General features: G+C 34.4%; 1 pseudogene; it reads right to left on the bottom strand.

Moving 5' to 3' along the window:
* Window positions 1-546: 546 nt before the first annotated feature.
* LOC132036753 (protein NRT1/ PTR FAMILY 5.2-like) lies at window positions 547-6,670 on the bottom strand (annotated as a pseudogene).
* Between the last annotated feature and the right edge of the window lie 2,159 nt (window positions 6,671-8,829).

The following is an 8,829-nucleotide window of genomic DNA, read 5'->3' as shown; positions in this document are numbered from 1 at the left end:
CCGCTTAGCCGAGGTGGCGTTAAGGGCTTGATTTTGGACTTGTTACGGGATTGAACAAACCCATCGCCAGGGTTATTAACTTATAAAAGTCCTTCAGTAACGCTATCCCAAAGTGCGGTCCTGTATCGAAATAATATAGGAAAATCCTTATTATTAGCCTTTTATTCATAGCAACATTTTTTTATTTATGGTATAAAATTATGCATATACCCTAAATATAGAGTATATATTATAGATTATGTAATTTAGTTAATAGTTGTAGATTATGAAATATTTTACTTATTTACTTGTATTTATGTAACTTCCCCCATCAGGAACTATTTCCTTTAGAGATATCAGAGCTATGGAATTGAAAATGTTGTTCAATAAAATACAAATGAACTTTCATATCTTGAAACAACAATAATTTAACTGATTACCATTACAATCGTGTGAAAATCATAACCAAGAGAAAGGAGGTGAACAAGACTACTGCCCCATATAGCTATGTTGCTCCGATTCTCAAAATGCGATGCATCGGTCGGATCCTCCAAAAATGCATAACATTTGGAGGATCCAACAAAGTGCGAGGCCGCATTTTTGGAGGATCGACTCTCGGGCAAAATGCATTTTTGGAAGATCCAAGCCTTAGCCATATAGTACATTACCTAGCTAAAAACAGAAGAGATGTTTAAAGAAAACTGATGTATGTTAGTTAGGAGGCTAATGTGGAGCCAGCAACCTGTGTGTTGGTTGAAGCTTCTTGGCTATTAGTTACCCGATGTCTCGATCCAATCTCCAATTCTTGCCTTAGCACAGCCAGTGAATCCGAGACTTCAGCTTTATACACATAATACTTGCTCACAAACAGGAAAAAGAAGAAGTTCAATAAGTTGAGTAGGGCGAGGAACGCATAATAATAGTCAAGATGAGAGGCATTAAGGTTGTTTAGGATCCATCCTCTATGATTCCCATGCTTTTTGGTGATATGAGAAACCGTCGAAAGCAAGAAGCTACTAATGAAACCCCCAACACCAAGACTAGTCATTGAATAAGAAGTTCCCAGGCTTTTCATGCCTTCTGGTGCTTGATCATAAAAAAACTCAATCTTGGCTACTTCGAATAACATCCTTTTCCCATAAGAATGAATTGAGGTAGCAAAATGAATATGGATAATGGTACTTGTTTACCATTTTCGACTAAAGCCATGGTCCTGGCTACGCTAAACCTATGTCTCTCAACGAATGATGCAACTAACATAATCGCAATATGGAAAGCCATTCCAATTCCCATTCTTTGAAGTATGTTAATGCCTCTTGGATTATTTGTCAATCTTTTGGCGATTTTCACGAAGAAAAGATCGTAGAGCACAACGGAGACTAGCATCGATATGGTAACGAAAGCACCTAAACTAGCTAGGGAGGGATCTTGAAATTACCAATGTCTCTCTTAAGAGTTGTGCCTTGTTTGATAAAAAGTGTGTTGATTTGAGCTATCATTGTGCTCGGAAGAAATGTAGCAATCAAGATCGGTATCATCCTTAGCATTTGCTTGGTCTCTTCCACTTGAGTAACTGAACATAACATCCATGGATCAGTTGTATCAATTTTTACACAAGCTTTGTTCAGAAACCTGCATCAAAATGTTTTACATGATTATTGTGTCATCAAGAACAAAGGAATGCAAAATACTCTCGGGATTCTTTTCCTCTTCTTTATTACTGTCTTTTTTTTGTGTGTGTTTTCTTGTAAAAATATTTAGCTGTATAGGCTCAACGGCCCATATAATCTTTATTGGATACTTATAACAAAACAATTACTCCCTCCGTCCCAAAAAAACTTTTGACTTGACACAAAGTGTAAAAAATAAAGGAAGACTTTTGAAATGTGTGATCGAAAACAAATCTTAGATAATTGTGTTGCTATAAATCATCTCATAGATTAAATTGTTTTTAAATATAGAAGTGACAATCTTTTTTGGACGGTGACTAAAAAGGAAAGGGGACAATCTTTTTGGGACGGAGGGAGTACTCATTTATATGCCACTCTTTTGTGTTTTGAAATGTTCAAGAATTTTTGATACCATATTACTCCTATACAACTTTTACAATTGTCAAAAAAAAAAAAAATCATTAAACTAATCACACTTTATTATGTATTTTCTTCTATCTTCATTAATATATTATATAAGTCAACTAATATCTTAAACTTTTGTGCCTAGTAAAATACTACTATCACATAAACTGAAATAAATGGAGTACTTGTTTATAGTAAGTGTGACTTCTGAAAAAAAAAATAAGGTAACCTTTAGCTTGTTTGTATAAATTTCTCTTACTGACGTTAGTTATAACTAATTCTTTTTATCACTGAAGGTTGTGGTAGAATGGATATGATCCCAACATCCTTAACCATAGACCTTGGGTTCAAGCGCTCACCTTCTCCTTTAATGGGTCGAGTTAAAAAGCAAAGGAAAAAATCTTTTTTAAATTATATACAAACCTCAAAGTAGGAGTGGAGTCAATTCTGACTTTTCCATTCTTGGTGTATTCTCCCAAATCAAGCTCATACAACTCTTTTGGGTCACTAGGGACTTGAACCTTCCATTTCCTTAAGGCAGCTATAATGACCTTGGACATTCTAGTAAATGGGCTTCCTCTGGGCTTTTTATGCCTATAAAAAGGTGATCCAGCCAAAAATATCATTATTGATATAGCAAGGCCCAATGTTGGAAGCCCATATCCAAGGGACCAGCCCACATTGTCTTGAATGTACACAAGCACAGTGTTAGCAAAGAGCGTCCCCAAGAAAATACTGAACATCCACCAATTGAAGAATGAAAGTTTATGAGCTTTTTCCTTGGGGTGAAACTCATCGAATTGGTCGGCGCCAATTGTCGATACGTTGGGCTTCGTGCCACCAGTGCCGATGGCTAAGGTGTAGAGTGCACCAAAGAACACAGCTAGTTGAAGTGTGGATGCTTTCTTGCAGTCAGTTGCTGTTGGATGGGCACAAGGAGGCGGCTTTAGGCCATGGATTGATACTGCTAGTGTCAGTAGAGACATACCCTGTGACAATTGTAATGAAATTTGGTTAATCAGACTATAAATTAAAAGGCTACACTTGAGATGCTACTAAAAAAATGCGAATTTCCGACGGACGTTCCTATCGAAATGTTGTTAGAAATATGGGATTTCCGGGGAAAAGTACGTTGGGAATTCACGTTCTTTAGCAGTGACCTATGCAATAATAATCGAGCTGGCATAATCATTAATAGGAATATTACAATTTCGAGATGCCAAACAAATTCCTAGGACTCTTATGACATACTTGGCCCATCAGTATGCATACGACAGATCAATTAGCCCCCTTAACATCTTTCATAATTCGTTCTCAAGTCAAGAAATAAAAAAATTTATTGGTCGGACCTCATCAGAAGTACGTGCTCTTAGCCTTGTCAACCAATTGATGTAGGAAGAGCCCTCGGGACCTATTCATTCCTCCTCAGACTTCTTAGCAATCTTTTTCATCGTAAAATGGTATTTCTTTTAAATCTTTTAAATCTTTCTTGAGGTCAGCTAGCATAGGATTAAAACTTGGTTAGTAATTGCCGGTCTCTTTTTATCTTTCTCTAGTTAAATATCAATTTTTTTAACACTCGTGATATATGTCTAATCTACACATTACACGCTCTTCCTATTGCAAATGATTAGTATAAAAGTATACCCAATAAAATTGTATACTACTCCCTCCGTCCCATAATAAGTGTCACCTTAGATTAAAAAAAAATTATCTCATAATAAGTGTCACTTTACGAAACCAAGACATAAATTGGCTAGCTTTTTTCAATTCTACCCTTAGACAAAAACTTACAAGTTAGAGTAACATCTAAATGATGATTGGAAAAGCCACATTGTAATTTGGTATTGTTGGATTCTCAATGTCAAAAGGATTACTACTTGTGTATGCTCTAATCAAGAAGAAGAAATAATTTATTTTTATTATATAGGGATAATTTAGTAAATTTTACAATGCATTATTGGTTTCTTAATATGAGTGTTTGATTAAAGTGACACTTATTATGAGACCGAAAGAGTACTATATATGTTATTTATTTATTTTCCTCATAAACACTTCTAATTTTTTAGTTTAACATATATATATATATATATATATATATATATATATATATATATATATATATATATATATATATATATATATATATATATATATATATTAGGGGTGTACATGGACCGGGTTGGTTCGGATTTTTTAAACACCAAACCAAACCAATCGCGTCGGGTTTTTAAATTTATACACCAAACCAAACCAATAAAATTCGGGTTTTCAACCTCGGGTTTCTCGGGTTATTCGGTTTTCTCGGGGTTTTTTGGGTTTTTTTTTTTTGGAATAGTCTTGATACAATACATATAACTTTTACTTCAAATTTTTCTCGTCCTAGTAAGATACAACTATATAATTAAGGTGTTTCTACAAAATAACACAAAATGTGAGAAGAGTGATGACATTGTATTAAAAATATTCAACAAAAACTAATAAAATCGGTTAAAATAAATATTGCTAATTAACAAGCCATAAAGAAAATGACCATAATCTAAAAATACTAAGTTACTAAAATAAAGTAGCTACTAATAAGTATTAATTACATGACAAAGAAAAAAAAACTTAAGTTATGTATTTTCACTCTCTAAACTAATTATATACGAAAATTAAAAAGAATAGATATCCAATATTATTGTCATTCTAGTGGTAAATTGAATTTCTTTGTTAGCGTTGGTGTTGAGTAGTTTTGGTTTGAACTTTATTTGAGTTACAAATATCCATAGGATATAAACTTATTGACATTCAAAATTCTAAGTTTAGGCAAGAATAATATGATAATAGATAAAAAAAAACTACGAAAAAAATAAAAGAAATATTTATAAATTCCATTACAAATAAATATTTTATGTATAAAATATTTTAAAAATTGAATACATGTAATATCGGGTTGGTTTGGTTCGGTTTGACTTTTTTAGTTAAACCAAACCAAAAACTAATTATAATCGGGTTTTTTTTTCTCAACACCAAACTGCTCAAACCAAACCACTTAGTCAAGTTTTTTTTAAACGATTTAACTTCGGTTTATAGGTTTGAGTACGGTTTTAACATACCTTATATCTTATGAAACTTCAAAATGTCTTAATAAGACAAACTAATGTCTATCATGTTTACGACCAAGAAAATCACAGTCAAACCAGATTAATTTAAACTAATTTTCTAGATTACCGCACCAGCTTTGAACATAATTTAGATGAAAGCTACTTGCAGAAGAAAACAAAAGAAACAAAGGAAAAGACATATGTATCCAAAATTCCAAAAATAGATTCTCTCTAGAGTCAATAATGGACTTAGGTCAGACAAATGCTAACTACAAGAAAAAGCTAGTACTATTGTATTGCCTTTTGTCATGACTGGTGATTTCATCTTTTTTTATTTTGTTTATACTAATCGTCTTGATAATCACGTCATATCTAGCAGACAAGGATCACGTTGTTCATCAAGTAGTCATTTATCAAGTTGCAAATAAAAATAAATTATCAGCATGACCATTCATGCACTCTAGGTCAATATTTAATGTTGATAACATATTAAGATGAGTAAAACCTCCTATCCAATTAGTACATCTTGAGTGGACCAATCATGTTACCGATAATTGGACATGAATTTGATAACATTAAAGTCAACAACTTTGGTATATGGAAATTACACCCCATTACAATCGATCACATAAATTTTCTCAAAAAAAAAAAAAAAAAATCAATAACTTATGGAGATTATGTTTTCAATATAATTGTAGGCTGGAAAATAAGTTATGACATATTTCGCACTTGCGATTGGTCAATCAACTATACCAAATTATCCAATAAAGTCATTTTATGTTTATTTTGTATGATAAAATCACTTAAGATACAAATAAACAATAGTAATAACTTTGGTCAATAATACCTGCGTATAAACTTGTCTAACTTGAGTGGACCTTTATTGATCTTGTTATATCGGTGTTGCGTTGTTTTCTTTTTATGACACTGATGTCGCGTAGAAATGACAGAAAATTTGATGAGATGATTTAAAATATAATAAAATACACATAGGAATAAGCCAAGGAAATTCAACATCAGTATAATTCTTTTTTTTTTTTTTTTTGATGAAGGAAATTCAACTAGACCCCTTTCGGTATATACTCTAAGTCCGCCCCCAGGTAGACATAGCTGTTATACATACTACATTAGTAGAACCATAATACATATAAGTACTAAACAATAGCAACAAGTAATGCAGATTAATTAATCCTAGATGAGTTGAGTTGAGGTCAGTTATATATAAGAAAACCTATATGTCGCTTCATTTAAATTCATCATAAATAATGTGTGGGTTAGTGGCGTACCAAGAGATAAATGGCACAGGCAATCAAGAAAGTCCAATAACGGCCAAGAAAGGCATCAGCAACGTAGGCGCCTAAGATAGGAGTCATCCATATAGTGCCCCCCCAATTTGTCACATTGTTTGAAGATTTCACTGTCCCTTGATGCAACTTCTCTGTTAAGTACATTACCAAGTTTGATGATATCCCATAATATGCCATACGTTCGAACACTTCATATACTGCCAACAATAATAAGTCATTAATTGCCAACAATAATAAGTCAACAAGAAAAAGTTTTAAGTAAAAAATAAGGAACACCTGTTTACAATATGATAGTACCTAGTTAGATTTGTGATGGTAATCAGCGGAGGCTAAATCAGAATTTGAAATTTATGAGTTTTTATAGCGTCCTCATAATAATATACAATAATAATTGAGTTCATAATTAGATATTTATGGATACTTAGATTTTTTTTTTTTTATACATATATAGAATTTGGACTACGTGAACATGTAACTTTTTAGCTGGTTTCGTTCGCCGGGTAATAAGCTCCCCATTGTTGGGTTGTTTAAACTTATTATGGTTGGGTTGGCTGGGACTGAGGATTGGTGGAACTCAAAACAAATGTAGGGAAAAGGTAGTATTAATTCCGTCGTCCCCCAAAAGCTGATGTGTGAAAAAGTATAGCATTTAATTTTTCATGTGATTGGACGTTCAAATCTTATCTTAAAAACATTCGAACAACCCTCTTCTTAATTGCTATCATCTTCTAAATTAAAATATTCCTTCATTCTCTTGTTATCTTGTGGTAAGTCACAGAAAACCCTAAGGCCGTCGCTATCTCCTCTCTCTTCTCTCTCGATGGCGAGTTAGGACAGCCATGGTTGCCGCTGTCTCTCCCCAGCCTTTGGCTGTGGGAGAGCCCTCTCAAAATCCTAAGGATAGTGGCCCCAACCCTACTAAACGACTATCTTATGCGTCACGCTTAAATCAAAACCAAACAACCACATCTCTAACAAAAACGTTACTAAAACCTAGTGAACTTGTTCATGGAATACCAACTTTACAATTTACAATGGAGGAACGTGAAGAATTTGCTAAAGAGGAGGGACTCCATCAAGCAATAACGGTGAAACTATCCCTAGGCACAGTAGATTTGCAAGTGTTGCGCACAATATTGCCAAAAAACCTTGGCATTAAAGGTCATTGTTTAATTGGTTTGCTTGCTCCAAGGCAACTTCTTTTGAGGATCAATCAATATGAAGACTTCGTGGCTTCATTATCTAGGATCATGAATTATTTTCCTTTCAACGGGAAGGAATATCAATTTATGATTTTCCCATGGAGTATTGGCTATAACCCTAAGGAAGACACATTTAGGGCAGCGGTATGCATTTCTTTGCCAAATCTGCCACCAGAATTATTTGCTAGGAGAGCATTAATGTCCATTGCAGCGGCAGTTGGGAAACTAACTGCCATTGACAAGGCAACTCAAGTTCTATCCAGACCTAGCACGGCTAGGGTTAAAGTTATCTTGGACCTTTTGGACACGCATCCGGATCATGTGAGGTTACAATATGTGGATGGAAAAACTGGTAAGATCGTAGAGGAGCTCCAGGAAGTTGTCTATGACAATTTACCACTTTATTGCAATCATTGTAAGCACTAAGGACATAATGAACGTAAATGTCATGGGCTATTGGGAAAGAAGCTGGTTGAACAAAAAGAAAGTGTTGATGCATCGGAGGAAGAGGGGCTTTTGGTTGAAAAACTCCAAGGTGATGCAAGAGCCTACTTGAATGCCAAGAAACAATTAGCTAAAGTTGTTGTTCCTACAGACGATATACCTATAGGGCAGAATGAAAACATTGATACTACAGAGACACAAGGTGATGTTGAGGGCCAAAAGAACCCTGCAAGAAGCATTGCGTCGAATGTTGAAGCTGGGCAGCGAACAACAGTAGAAACAAGCGATGCTATAGGTGATATTGGAACTGGTACAATTGTAGAAAATTCAAGGGATTGAGAGTTAGCTCTAGTTTCCCAAACTGGAGAGATATTGCAACAACAAAAAATTGTGAATGTTGCAGGAGTGTCGCTAGTTGATTCGAGGCAGAATCCAACTGTTACAAGTGATATAGAAGATGCTGAAATTTTTGGGCACCGTTGTTTGCAAGATGAAAATGATAATGCAACGGGGAATTGGACAGTGATTGCACACAAAAATTCGGCTGGTACTTCCTCAGCTAGTCGAAGTAAGTCTCCGGGTTGTGAAAAAGGTGCGACTGAGAAGATGCAATTGCGTGTCGATCCTAAGGTAAATATTCAAAATGCTTTTGCACCTCTGTCAGATACGAAAACAGCCGAAAATCTTATTTAAATCAAAATCAAAAGATCCCAACAAACATTAAAAATACATACAG

This window comes from Lycium ferocissimum, chromosome 1 (genome assembly GCF_029784015.1).
Source record: "Lycium ferocissimum isolate CSIRO_LF1 chromosome 1, AGI_CSIRO_Lferr_CH_V1, whole genome shotgun sequence".
NCBI classification, from domain to species: domain Eukaryota; kingdom Viridiplantae; phylum Streptophyta; class Magnoliopsida; order Solanales; family Solanaceae; genus Lycium; species Lycium ferocissimum.
The sequence above is the reverse complement of the archived record's forward strand: the minus strand, read 5'-3'. Positions and strand labels throughout refer to the sequence as shown.